Here is a 12,897-nt window from a genome sequence, read left to right as displayed (position 1 = left end):
TATATATATATATATATATATATATATATATATATATATATATATATATATATATATATATATATATATATAGAATCCTATGAATAAATAACGTGTTACCCTGCCAATCTATACAATCCATGTACAAAAATAAAGGTTTGTTTCGTTACAGATGGATCCAGGAATTGTCGAAGTAAATAAAGCTGTCAAGATAACAAAGTTTTCCCTAAAAACTGTACGCCTTTGGTTTTTCTTAACAGAAGTCTCTAGGCCAAGGACAGCGGAGCGAGAGTCACAACTCACAAGTTACAAGTGAATTTTAGCTTTTTTTTCAGGAAGCTCATTTAGTGGCCGTTGAAAATTACTCTTATAATAATTTTAGTCACCTGAACTTTCCAATGTCAAGTTTATTTGAGTTGAGTTTAGGTGTAAATAACTAATCACTCTATTAACAAGAACCTATGGATAGCCTCCTCTGAAAAGGGTATCTCAGGCAGCCAGGTTCTTGTGGACGAACAAATGCTTTGGATAGTCAGCTCCAAGTGGTTGCTCCAAGTGGTTACTAACATACTATACGATAAAAAGTTTAAGATTAAGGTAAGAAGATTTTACTGTTCTTATTGGGGAATGGCGTCTACCGTCTAGATTAAAAAAAGAAATAAGGTTATGAGATCGTAAGAAAATGTCTCCTTTTGTATTCACTGTTAAGCAACAGATTCTACCGTTTTTCTCAGTGAGATCTTGCTTTAAATATAAACGATTGCCATTTAAATGGCCTATATAAGCAAGGATTCTAAATATTTTTAAGATATGTGATTTTGATATGATTGAGTAGTTACTTGGAGCTTTATATACTTTGAAAGAAGACGAATCATTTATTTTCTCATTTTTGGCTGTTTTTTTTTTTATTTCTTTTATATTCTGTCATCCTGTCAACTCTTGTTTTGTAGGTTACTCTGATAATGAATCTTGTAAAATATTTTTCTTTTTATTTTGAAATTGTACTTCAATAGTATTTCAATTTCATCATAACATTTCCTTTAACTGATCGGATCTAAAATTTTCCAAAAATTGCACTTCAATAGTATTTCTATTTCATCATTGCATTATTTTTTCATATTGAGTTTTATCTGTTTTAACACATTTTTATACTCGACTAGCCTAGACCTCATTTGCGCCTAACCTAATATAATTTCAATTTAACCTAACCTAGCTTACGCAGATGCTATGATTAGTACACCAATAGGTAAATTTTTAGTTTCAGCCAAATTTGGAAAAATGCAATAAAAATATATTTGTTGCATCAGAAATAGTGTGGTTTCAATGAATTTAACGTTTATTTTGACTGCAAACCAACCAATTTAGAGATTTACTATGTATACCCTAGTTCATCCCACCAATTATGGGGGACACCCTTTGGGAACCGGGGTTTTGGGTGGGGGAAGGGGGGGGGAGGGTGTTGGGGCATTGAATGATATTTGCAATAAATGAATAATTAATGTTCCAGCACCCCTCCCCCATACCCCTAACTAGGCCTACCGGGGGGAGGGGGGTAGGGCCCCCCAGCGACCCCCCCTTAAAGCCACAGTAATTTTCAGGGCACCACAGAACCTAACAAACACACCTAACCTAACCCAAGGGCCCTGTACCCCTACCGGGGGGGGGGGGGGGGCTTCGCTCCCCCTGCGACCCCCCTTAAGGCCACAGTAATTTTCAGGGCACCACAGAACCTAACAAACCCACCTAACCTAACCTAGGGGCCCTGTACCCCTACCGGGGGGGGGCTTCGCCCCCCCTGCGACCCCCCCTTATGGCCACAGTAATTTTCAAGGCACCACAGAACCTAACAAACCCACCTAACCTAACCTAGGGGCCCTGTACCCCTACCGGGGGGGGGGCTTCGCCCCCCCTGCGACCCCCCCTGAAGGCCACAGTAATTTTCAGGGCACCACAGAACCTAACAAACCCACCTAACCTAACCTAGGGGCCCTGTACCCCTACCGGGGGGGGGGGGGGGGGGGGGGGGGGGGGGCTTCCCCCCCCCCCCCTGCGACCCCCCCCTTAACCAGGGGTAAATTTGAATATATATATTTTGTTAAATCACTTCTTACCTTAAACGGAAGATGACGATGAAGATGTGGAAGGTTGTGGTTGACCCTCTTCTGAATCATCAAGTACTGGAATACGTTCAGATTTGGTACAATACCACACATGTCTATCCTCACGAAAATGTAAAGGCGAATCACATTTACCACACTGGACACTTAAAGGTAATACGGAATGCTTCCTTAGAAAACGATTCACTACTTCAGGAGTTCCATTATAATTCCCATGAAATCGGCCGATCACATCAAAATAGGAATAACGACATATTTCACACAACCGTACCGGAGGATCCATGACAGTTAAGTGACGTGTGATGAAAATATAGAAACCGGAACTTTTGAAAACCGAAAACAAACGACAATCACGGGTTTCTCCCATAATGAAATAGGGAAAAAAACAAAATACTATCGTTTACAATGTTATATTGCACGAAAAACAGATCCTTGAAACAAGACTGAGAGACCAATGAATCGTCCAATAATAACCCTTGAAAAGAACCCAGTAGTATTTAGATTGGAGGAGCGACATTAGTGGGAGGAGCAAATGCGCATTCAAGTAAATATTGTCACATTACGCAATGGGGCGGAGCCAAGTAAGATGAAAACAGACATACAAACGAACAAGGGCTAGGTCCCGTGGCAGCGTAAAGGTATACAGAACACTTAGAAATAAAATGCAGACCTACATTAACTGAAATAATTATCTCTGTAAGTAGACATCAGCGTCAATAATGTATTGAGAGAAAGTTTTTTGTTATCACGTGCTTTACTAGGAAAATATATTAATATAATACATTTCCCAATTTGGTTGAATCTAAAACTTTACCCACCAATATTTATTTTTTTAAGTAAAATTCTATCTTATGAAAGTTGATAATTATACATTTTTTTTTTTAGTTTCGAAAATTCATAACTTACCCGTTTAGTTATGCATTGTTAATGATATCACCTGCTAATTTTAAGGCCTGGGGTATTTTGGGTGTCAGGATGATGAAGAGAGACCATTGAACCAGAGTCTCGGCATGTAGATTTTCAACAGTCGCTGTACCACACCCTTCCATTGTATTGGATCAGAGTTCATTTACTTTACCATGCTTTCTGCTATCCATTCACAAATGTTATTTTTGGGCTCGAGCCATGTCGTTCCTTCAGTAGCTTCCTTAGGGTATATATGACTACAGTAGTTATTCCCAGAGAATTAAACTAAAGGTTTCACAGAATTCTAACTTCTGGCGCGAGTACCCATAAGGTTTCCCTTTAGGATATCGTATAATAACGGGACGTATGCTTGACACGCCACATAGCTAACTGCACCCCACATAGCGTTTACGCTTCTAGGGGGAAGGGTAGCAAGTTATGGGAGGAGCCGTTACTAAGATCTCCTTCGTTACTGTTACGGTACTCTGTGACGTCATAACCGCCGCCATCTTAGTTGATGTCACCGTTACTCGCCTTCCCCATTCCTTCATATGTAGCGTTTATGACCAGATGCTTTTTCCTGGTTGTTCGCTTGTAAATTCAGTAAATTCATCATGTCGCAATCTTCTGCCTCGCCTTCGTCTGGAAAGTTGAGTACCATATTCTTGTATTGTATAAATTAGCTCTGGCCGTAAAGTAACGCCTTTTTATCTCAAAATACCGTGTTTTGTGGCGGAGCTATGCCTTGACCGGAGGCATCATGATGCCGACGCTGTTGATCGCTTCGCATGCTTTATTTAGTTTGCCAGAATAACCTTCCCGGTCTTATAACTAATTATCAGCATTAGTTATTTAGTCTTCATTGCTAGGAATTAGTTATATTATGCCGATAGTATTCTTTTTCGGGGAGTGTAGGTAGCCGAATTCGTAGGCTAGATTGCTAGTCTACCCCCTAGGCTTGATAGCTTAGGCGTTCTTGTTTACTTTCATGCATGATATAATAAGTGTTCCTGGTGTTAAATTATGAAATGAAGATGTTAGGCATTTATACATATAAGATTCAGTGATTGCACAAGTTTTTCTCCTTCTAGGAAGTATACAAGGAGTTTAGATGATCTTGGTAGTCGACTCCATTGCCCCTAACCTAACGCTTAGGGCTTTTGTATACTTTCTCACCTCCCCAGTTACCTTATCCAAGGTAATCTCCTCCCTCTGAGGTAGCCTAGTCTACATCCTAGCCCTCCTTACCTTGAATCGTATTCAAGTGAGGTTAGGCTAGGATTTTCTTTCCCCACTCATAGCCATAGTACATGAGCTTTGAGTTTGGGACAGAACCTCAGAGTACCAGTCGTTTGCCCCCAGCTACCCCATTAAGCGAATGAACTCTGATTTTGGTCCCTGCTGGTCGGCAAAAAGGGGCTGGGGGCGCTTTTTCCTTCCCCCTAGACCACACCTGGTAGGGTTACGATCCTTCCTCCCTGTGGCCTAGCGACTTGTCCTACACCTGCCTTCCCTGTGCTGGGGGACATGTTCCCCTAGTCTAGGTTAGACAGGCCCTGGGATTCTGTTTCTTTATAGTTTAGGACGGTACATCAGTGCTGCTCCTTCACTGTACTAACCTACCCTAGGCTGGAGAACGAATTCTTCCTACACCTGGGATAGTGCTGGTACTGAAACAGAACCCCCCCCCCCCCCCAAGGAGTGTCGGTGAGGGCTCATGCCTTCCCCTACACTCCTCCTCAGGACCCTCTCCCCTCCCCCTCTGTCCTTTAGTGATGGCCTAGCCATCACACCTCTGTCCACCGTCCTACAACTCGACCATGTGTCGGCGGGTTGTGGGGTCGGCCTGGTCCTTTCGTTGGTTAGTCCGAACTGCTGGGCTTCCCTCATATAGTTGAACTATGGGATAACACACGACAGGTCGGTTTGCCGGCGGGAAGACCTCACTATCTTAGTGTTCTTTGGTCCTCCCTTGGGCCACCACTCGCAACTCTAGCCGACTGCCGGCTCTGTTGCGGGTGGATGAAAGGTTGCCATTCTCTCCCTTCCATTTGAACACTCCTTCCGGAAGAAGATGAGATTTGGGTAGTGAGCTACCGCCCTTCCCTCATTCTTCTTCTATACTTTCTCTCTATCTCATCAGTGCCAGTCCACTGCCACACTACTCTGCCGGCAACAGCTGTCAGCTTAGTCCCGGTATCCTCTATGTCTCATTGATTGACGTCAGGGTTGGAGTACCTAAAGCTGGTTGCTTGCCGACTGCCGGGGGCCGCTGACATGCCGGCGATCTGCCATCATCTTGAGGTTTCGCCCTCTCTCTGCCACATACACTGATGGCTGGGAGGGGTTCCCCCTCAACGGTGATTTGCCGGCACCCAGCATGCTTCCAGCATGCCGTCATGCTGCCGGCGCCACCTAATCATACTACTTCAGTGGACTGTCACCTCTACCCTGCCGGCACAGCGCCGGCAGTGTCTATGCCGCGGGGGCATAAAACAATTAGAATAGCGCCAACGTTATCCCTGCGTGTCGTAAGAGGCGACTAAAAGGGACGGGACGAGGGGGCTGGGAACCCCCTCTCCTGTATAAAAAATCCTGCGAGACAGCAACAAAGAGATGGAGCTGGGGGGGAGAGTGACTGCTCCCCGCACTCTAGTTTTGGGGTGTTTGAATGTGCGTGGATGTAGTACAATAGAGAGTAAAAGATGCGAGATTGGAAGTATGTTTAGAAGTAGAAGGATGGATGTATTGGCCTTGTGTGAGACAAAGATGAAAGGAAAGGGTGAAGTGATGTTTGGTGAAATGTCTGGTAGAGTGTCTGGGATTGAAAGGGGAAGAGCGAGAGAGGGTGTGGCTTTATTGCTGAGTGAATATATGACAGGTAAAGTAGTGGAATGGAAGGAGATATCATCTAGGTTAATGTGGGTAAGGGTTAGGTTGGGTAGGGAATGTTGGGCGTTTGTCAGTGCGTATGGGCCAGGTAGTGAGAAAAGTGAAGAAGAGCGGAATGAGTTCTGGAGTGAATTAACTAGGTGTGTAGAAGGACTGGGTAGAAGAAATTATGTAGTTGTTATGGGTGACTTAAATGCTAGAGTGGGCGCTGGAGAGGTAGAAGGTGTCATTGGGAAGTATGGCGTACCAGGTGAAAATGAGAGTGGTGAGAGACTGGTAGATATGTGTGTTGAACAAGAGATGGTAATAAGTGCTAGCTTCTTTAAAAAGAAAGATAAAAATAAGTATACATGGGTGAGAGTGGCAAATAGAAGAGTAGTAGAAAGGGCATTAATGGATTATGTGTTGATAACTAAAAGAATGTTTGGAAGACTGAAAGACGTGCACGTGTTTAGGGGTATGGCTAACGGCATGTCTGATCATTTTTTGGTGGAAGGAAAATTAGTTGTAGCAAAAGAGTGGGGGAATAGAGTAGGTGGATGTAAAAGGGAGCTAGTGAGGGTTGAAGAGCTAATAAAACCGGGGGTAAAAAGTAAATATCAGTCAAGGTTGAAAATGGCATATGACGAGGTGAGAGTAAGAGAAACTGGTAATTTAGAGGAGGAGTGGAAGTTAGCAAAAGAAAATTTTGTTGGGATTGCAAGTGATGTATGTGGCAAGAAGGTTGTTGGAGGCAGCATGAGGAAGGGCAGTGAATGGTGGAATGAAGGAGTGAAGGTAAAAGTGAAAGAGAAAAAGAGGGCTTTTGAAGAATGGCTGCAGAGTAATAGTATAGAGAAGTATGAAAAATATAGAGAGCAAAAGGTGGAAGTAAAGCGCAAGGTACGTGAGGCAAAGAGGGCAGCTGACCTGAGGTGGGGTCAGGGACTGGTCAGTCATATGAAGAGAATAAGAAGAAGTTTTGGAAAGAAGTGAAGAGAGTAAGGAAGGCTGGCGCAAGAATTGAAGAGACAGTGAAAGATGGAAATGGAAGGTTGTTAAAAGGAGAGGAGGCAAGGAAAAGGTGGGCGGAATATTTTGAAAGTTTGCTGAATGTTGAGGATGATAGGGAGGCAGATATAATTGCTGTTCCAGGTGTTGAGGTGCCAGTGATGGGAGATGAGAATGAGAGAGAGAGATTACAATAGAGGAAGTGAGGAGAGCACTAGATGAAACGAGAGTAGGAAAAGCATCTGGTATGGATGGTGTGAAAGCTGAGATGTTGAAGGAAGGGGGTGTGACTGTACTTGAATGGTTGGTGAGATTGTTTAATGTGTGTTTTGTGTTGTCAATGGTACCAGTAGATTGGGTCTGTGCATGTATTGTACCACTATATAAGGGTAAGGGAGATGTGCATGAGTGTTGTAATTCAAGAGGTATTAGTTTGTTGAGTGTAGTTGGAAAAGTGTATGGTAGAGTACTGATTAATAGGATTAAGGATAAAACAGAGAATGCAATCTTGGAAGTACAGGGTGGTTTTAGAAGAGGTAGGGGTTGTATGAATCAGATTTTTACAGTTAGGCAGATATGCGAGAAATATTTAGCAAAAGGTAAGGAGGTGTATGTTGCGTTTATGGATCTGGAGAAAGCATATGATAGAGTTGATAGGGAAGCAATGTGGAATGTGATGAGGTTATATGGAGTTGGTGGAAGGTTGTTGCAAGCAGTGAAAAGTTTCTACAAAGGTAGTAAAGCATGTGTTAGAATAGGAAATGAAGTGAGCAATTGGTTTCCGGTGAGAGTGGGGCTGAGACAGGGATGTGTGATGTCGCCGTGGTTGTTTAACTTGTATGTTGATGGAGTGGTGAGAGAGGTGAATGCTCGAGTGCTTGGACGAGGATTAAAACTGGTAGGCGAGAATGATCATGAATGGGAGGTAAATCAGTTGTTGTTTGTGGATGATACTGTACTGGTAGCAGACACAGAAGAGAAGCTTGACCGATTAGTGACAGAATTTGGAAGGGTGTGTGAGAGAAGGAAGTTGAGAGTAAATGTGGGTAAGAATAAGGTTATGAGATGTACGAGAAGGGAAGGTGGTGCAAGGTTGAATGTCATGTTGAATGGAGAGTAACTTGAGGAGGTGGATCAGTTTAAGTACTTGGGGTCTGTTGTTGCAGCAAATGGTGGAGTGGAAGCAGATGTACGTCAGAGAGTGAATGAAGGTTGCAAAGTGTTGGGGGCAGTTAAGGGAGTAGTAAAAAATAGAGGGTTGGGCATGAATGTAAAGAGAGTTCTATATGAGAAAGTGATTCTACCAACTGTGATGTATGGATCGGAGTTGTGGGGAATGAAAGTGTTGGAGAGACAGAAATTGAATGTGTTTGAGATGAAGTGTCTGAGGAGTATGGCTGGTGTATCTCGAGTTGATAGGGTTAGGAACGAAGTGGTGAGGGTGAGAACGGGTGTTAGAAATGAGTTAGCGGCTAGAGTGGATATGAATGTGTTGAGGTGGTTTGGCCATGTTGAGAGAATGGAAAATGGCTGTCTGCTAAAGAAGGTGATGAATGCAAGAGTTGATGGGAGAAGTACAAGAAGAAGGCCAAGGTTTGGGTGGATGGATGGTGTGAAGAAAGCTCTGGGTGATAGGAGGATAGATGTGAGAGAGGCAAGAGAGCGTGCTAGAAATAGGAATGAATGGCGAGCGATTGTGACGCAGTTCCGGTAGGCCCTGCTTCTTCCTCCGGTGCCTTAGATGACCGCGGAGGTAGCAGCAGTAGGGGACTCAGCCGTATGAAGCTTCATCTGTGGTGGAAATGTGGGAGGCTGGGCTGTGGCACCCTAGCAGTACCAGCTGAACTCGGCTGAGTCCCTGATTAGGCTGGAGGAACGTAGAGAGTAGAGGTCCCCTTTTTTGTTTTGTTTCTTGTTGTTATCGGCTACCCCCCAAAAATTGGGGGAAGTGCCTTTGGTATATATGGATATACGATAGCCGGTACATCTATGGTATAGTACATACCCTAGTCAGAAAACTATGGTGTATAGTTATGCAGTAAATTCTTTCTAGCATACTCTGTGCATCCATGCGCAGTCCCTTGCCGGGACCTACCTGAATCGGGGAGAATCATTCCCCCCTTTTCTCTCTATGCTGAATGAACTCGGCTCCCCCTCTCACCATTACTAATACCCCGGAGGAAGTCCAAGCTGTGCTTTATCCCTTGTGGATATTCCTTCCCCCTCTTAGGGCACTCTTAAGGAGCCCCTAGAATTAGTATGGTGTGAGGTCACGGGATGCACAAGTTTGTGTCTTTTCTGCTTCATTTCCAGCTTACCTATCCTAAGCTTACACTTGGAAAGGAATCTTATATTGTAATTAAAATTACTTTGACTAATCTAAGATTACTTTAAGTCAATGATGTAGTCTTCTGTAGACTCATGTACCCCTTTCTCCTTTACAGGAGGAGTACATCCGGTGTGAGAGCGCCTTCTGCAGCGTTCGGCGCCCGGACTTCCATGGCCACCTGGCTTGCCGAACCCACTGCAGTTGTTCCGTTTCCCAAGGGACTCTTCGTTATTGGGACCCGCAGGTTTGCACTGTCTGCAAAGACCTGCTCCATGAGGCATTCGAGGACCCCCTGTCTGCGGAGGCCAGGGACATCGCTCGCGAGAAACTACGCAAATGGGTGCGTGGTTTCCAGAAGAACGCTACGGGGCCCTATCTCCCGAGTGAGAAGATGAGAGCTCTGCTCTTTCCCAAGGCATCTGCGGATGCTGTTATCCCCAAACAAGAGATCCCCTGTGTCCAGCTGACGGTTGAACCAGACAAATCGGACGCACTTCAAGACTTCCATCTTGACGAGGTGGAACGGATGTCGGAAGTGTCGGACACCACCGAGAGGACCCTGATGGCCGAGGGTCCAGAGGAGGATCATACGGAGGCTCCTGACTCCGAAGGTGATGGCGCCCGCGCCCCGCTCTGTCACTTCCGTTGCTATCTCAGAACCCGTCCCCTCTATCTCTTCAACTCCTATGCCTGTGAGAGTGGACACCCAGGATAACCTCCAAGCTTTGGTGGCACTCCTAGACGAAAGGCTTCGCCAGAGGGACGAAGACTTCAAGAAAGAGATTCGACGTCTGTCGAAACAGACCTCGAGGAAGATCACCGTTAAGGATCATCCCCTTGCTCAGTGACCAACCCATGGAGGCATGCAGAACACATGCCGATCACGAGCGGACGTATCTTTGTCAGCGACAAGTTAGGCGCCATTCCCCTTGAAGAGGTGGAGTTTTCGCCTAGCTCTGAAGCCTATCTGGACTGTTACATCCGTCTCAATTCCGAGCCAGTTTCCAAGGAGGAAACCGAGCCTAAGGAGGTCATCGTCTTCGACCACGCAAAGGCTCAATCTCTTCTGGCCGGCTGCTTGAAGAGTAAGGGCTACACCAACTCCAAGGTGCCGGCCCAAAGCAAGAAACACCCTTCTTTTCTTGCTCCTGCCACCATGGTCTTCCCCTTCGCCGAGAAATCCCTGTTGGCAGTGTTGAAGGCGGTGGAGGAAGGGAAACCCTGCCCTACATTGGAGGAATGTAGACCCCTCTCCCTCGCCCTCCCTCCCGACGACAAGAACTGGAAAGACATCCAGTTAACTTACTCTGTGGGAAAGTTGGAGGCTGACATCGGTGGACGGCAGTTCAACGAGAACCTCCCCAAGCTCTCCGAATACCCTCTGCGTCGGGAGCTGGACACGGAAGAGAAGCTGGCTGCCTCCCTCTCCCTTCAAGTCCAAATGGAGACGATGGCTGGGGACACACGGACCCCAGGCTTCTACATGGTCTTGGCTAAGACCCATCTTGCCACCCTGACGAAGGACTTTTATAGCTTCATCAGGGCCTGGAGAGCCTGTAGAGAGTTCGTGTTTGCGGATGCCACCGTTAAACACGAACCCCGGAAACTGATTTCCTCCAACATTTGGGGGAAAGATCTCTTCCCAACGACCTCGTGAAAGAGATTGTCGACAGAGCCGCCACGGAGAACCGGAACCTTCTCCAGAAGTGGGGCATGTCGAAGAAGAGGAAATCTCAGGATGAGGGCCCCGAACCCAAGAAGAAAACGAACAAGCCCAGGCCCTAGCAGCGTCAGGCTAAGCGCCAGTTTCCGGCATCCGCCGCTCCCCAGTTGGTGGCTCCGCCCCAACAAACCTTTCAGTTGGTACCCCAGCCGGTGGTGGCTCAGTCACCAGTCTTCACGCCAGCCTACGAAAGGCAGTCGACTACCTTTCGTCCCAAAGGTAGAGGCGCCGGCAGAGACTCATCTCGACGTCCATCCAGAGGGAGAGGAGGAAGGGGAGTAAGCGGCAGAGGTGGCAAACCCTCGGGAAGCCAGAAGCAATGAGATGCTTCCGGTGGGAGGAAGACTCCGCCTCTTCCAGGATCATTGGACCTTCGATCCTTGGGCTCACAACATCATCAAGAACGGACTAGGGTGGAGCTGGGTAACACCACCTCCAGCCTTCCACCAATTCTTCCAACACTCCACCCCCGTCCTGGAAGAATACGTCCAAGAACTCTTGAACAAAAAGGTGATCAAGAGGGTAAAGTCCACCAGGTTCCAAGGAAGACTATTCTGTGTTCCCAAGAAGGACTCTGACAAACTCAGAGTCATTCTGGACTTTTGCTTTCTGGCAGGACTTCTAGGGGGACAGGGTGGCGGGCCAATTTGTATAAATAGCTTCAGGTTTGTATGTTAGGAAAAATACAAATTATTTCCAAATTTGTTATTTGTTCCGACACAGTTACAAACCTTCGCTATTTATTAGGGTGACTTACTCTTAGGAGGGAGGAAGTCCTACCAACTGGCCTTGGTCATGACCCGGGGTCCTCTCTATTTTGATCTGTGATCGATAGTAGAGGGAACCCTACCCTCGCTAAAATCAAAGTAGTTACAAAGTAACTCACTGATAGCGGCCTGCAGAAGCTTGTGTGAGAGAGACTCGTGGCTTGTCTTCACGTAGGAACTCGAGGATTCCAAGACATATCCAATACCCTCCCTCAAGAGGTATTGGTGACATAAAAGTATTCATCCATACCCAGGATGCACAAGGGAAATGATTCTTACCTGCAGAGGGGTGAGGTCAGTTATCCTTCGGTCTTGCGGAGCTATTTCCCCAGGGGGGGAGAAGGAGAAAGAAAGAAGTGAGCCAGACATTCTTTTCATTCACCCTAGACTAACCCGGGTAACCTCGGCCCTCAACCCTCTGCTACTTGTCCATCAAGGAGCCTGAGGCATTAGATCACTTGTTGTGCGGCCACCACAGGACCAATGGAGAAGGTTTCCATGTTCCTGTGGGTTATGTCTTTCAGGTAGTGGGCTGTGAAGGTCATCTGACGCTTCCACATGCCCGCTTGCAATACCTGTGCCACAGAAAAATTTTTCTTGAACGCCAGAGACGTTGCAATGCCTCTTGACGTCATGAGCTCTTGGTCGGTTGGACAGAGGAGGATCTGGATATAGAACGTATTCAATTACTTTCCTTATCCAGGAGGAAATAGTATTCCTCGTGACCCTCCTCTTGACCTTCCCCGTGCTGACAAAAAGTGCTCGTACACAGGAGCGAGCTTTTGCTGTTCTTTTTAAGTAACACCTCAGACTCCTCACTGGACATACAGTAGTAACAGTTGGTCTGGATCTTTGGTTACAGAACGAAGAGAGACTATCCGAAATGGGCCGAACCTGGAGTCCGGCACACCCGGATTTTGAGTCTTAGCTTTAAACTCAGGGAGGAAGTTGAGGATTACTTCCCCCCATCTCCTAAAGTGGGAGACATCAGCAGATAGACCATGAAGTTCGCTGACACTCTTGGCCGAAGCCAAAGCGAGCAGGAACACCGTCTTCCATGTGAGGTGGCGATCTGAGGCCTGGCGTAGTGGTTCATAGGGGAAGCCCTTCAGAGACCTGAGGACCCGAACCACGTTCCAAGGGGGAGGTCTTAGCTCTGCCGGGGGCCAAGTAAGCTCTTAACTGCATATGAGC

At 46.2% G+C, this 12,897-nt stretch overlaps 1 long non-coding RNA gene across 1 annotated transcript in view; it reads left to right on the top strand.

Annotated features, from left to right (window-relative positions):
• Positions 1-260: 260 nt before the first annotated feature.
• LOC137650266 (uncharacterized) overlaps positions 261-12,897 on the top strand; it is a 136,644-nt gene continuing 124,007 nt past the window's right edge. The window contains exon 1 of the long non-coding RNA XR_011045949.1: positions 261-576. This is a non-coding gene — a long non-coding RNA (uncharacterized lncRNA). The remainder of the gene's footprint in view (positions 577-12,897) is intronic.

This window comes from Palaemon carinicauda, chromosome 11 (genome assembly GCF_036898095.1).
Source record: "Palaemon carinicauda isolate YSFRI2023 chromosome 11, ASM3689809v2, whole genome shotgun sequence".
Classification (NCBI taxonomy): domain Eukaryota; kingdom Metazoa; phylum Arthropoda; class Malacostraca; order Decapoda; family Palaemonidae; genus Palaemon; species Palaemon carinicauda.
This window is presented reverse-complemented; position numbering and strand designations above follow the sequence as displayed.